This window comes from Cupressus sempervirens, chromosome 6, assembly GCF_028749045.1.
Source record: "Cupressus sempervirens isolate cs-2001-9-10 chromosome 6, ASM2874904v1, whole genome shotgun sequence".
NCBI lineage: Eukaryota > Viridiplantae > Streptophyta > Pinopsida > Cupressales > Cupressaceae > Cupressus > Cupressus sempervirens.
Genome location: NC_143123.1, coordinates 38929192 through 38931115, shown reverse-complemented (window position 1 = coordinate 38931115; position 1924 = coordinate 38929192).

The window sequence follows — 1924 nt, the reverse complement described above, 5'->3', positions numbered from 1 at the left end:
GGTGGTGTGGGGGCAGCCCTACGTACTTTGAAATAAAATTGCAATAAATGCCCCAAAAATTGTCCGTACGGCCTCCCGAGCAAATTGTTTTTTGCATCTTGGAGCCTTGTCTCCAAAATTGACAAATTTAATATGGATCCTAGCTAAAAAGTGCCTTCCGGATCCAATGGCAGTGTTTGTTTGAGTCCAAAGTGCTCTGAAAAATTGTTGTTCCCCTAATTTGAAGAAAAAATACACAAACAAATTAGGGTTTGTGACTCCAAATCACAGCTTCAAAAATATTTCAATGAAGCAGCAATAGGGAGGCTCTGATACCATGTTGGAGTTGATGAAATCCAACTTTGAAGACACCCAAGATCACTTGCATGCGAAAACCTATCAAAGAGAAGCCAAGGAGAGAAGAGCGTGGAGCTAGGGAAAAACCTTAAATGGACATGAGAGACAACCAGATATGCAAACACAAGAAAATATGTATTTACAATTTACTGAATGCATTATTGATACAATGAGGGAGAGATCACTTATAAAGGCCTCGAGGAATCTCCTAGAACAAGCTAGAAGACTCTAGGAGATAAGTGTGACAACTAAGCATACATCCACATGAGGTGGAAAGTCCTCGAACAAGGTGAGAGGATAAGTATGACTTAGGAGAGAACAAACTCATGTATTGTCAACAACTTATAAAAAACTCCTAGACTATAACTAATAAATGAAATGCATTTAGCTAAGTAAGCTTAAGTAAATAGAATAAATAATTAATAATTAATAATTTACTCTAACACTATTTATCACCTCAATTTTTCCACGAGTCTGAGGGTGATATGTAGAGCGAAAAGATAGATTGTTGCCTAACCTTTGCCATAAGTTTTTCCAAAAATGGATCATGAATTTGGTTTCCCTATCTGAAACAATGCTCAAAAGTAAGCCATGGATTCTTACCACCTCTTTAAAGAACATGCGTGCAATCTAGCAAGCATCATGTACTATCCTACAAGGGATAACATGTGCCATTTTACTAAATATGTCATCACAACATAAATGCTATCAAAGCCCTTCTTGGTCCTTTGTAACCCTATAATAAAGTCCATGCTTAAACATTCCCATGGTCTACTAGGAATCGTTAGGGGTTGATAAAGACCTGCATTGGAAGAGGTTCTTTTTCCCTTTTGACATGACACACAACACTCCACATATTATCAGATATCCCTATTCATTTTAGGCCAAGAGTAGAACCTATCAACTAGTTATTGTGTCTTATTGACTCTAAAGTGACCACTAAGTGCCCCATTATATTTTTCCTGAATCAAATTCTCCCTCATTGATCTCCTATGAACACATAGTTGACCCCCTTTAAACAAAAAAATTATTTTACAAAGTGTAGTTAAAAAACTCACTATGGAAATTGTTCTTGTACTCCTTACATACCTTGTAGATCTCTACAAAATCCTCATCATTAGCATACAAGTCCGTGAAGCTATCAATCCCAATGCTTTGCAACTAAACCTTATTTTGCACCCCTTTCTTTTTATTGATGTTAAAAGTGTAGGCTTGTAGACATTCCACCCATTTCATATGGTTTCTATTGAGTTTGGCTTGGGAGTTGAGGAAACTGAGGGCTTGGTTATCATAATAGACCACAAACTCCTTTGGAAGCATGCAATGCCTTCACTTCCTTAAAACTTAGACTAGAGCATACAACTCTAGGTCATAGTAAGAGTACTTCCTCTTTGCATCATTTAGCTTCTCACTATGAAAAGCCATTGGCTTCCCTTCTTGGCTTAGGACTGCTCTAGTTGGTGCATTGCTAGCATTACAATCCACTATGAAGATCTTTTCAAAACTAAGTAGAAAAAGTATGGGTTGAGTAACTATCCTTTTTTTGAGTGTCTTAAATCCATCATCTTGTTGAGGAGTCTAATGAAAC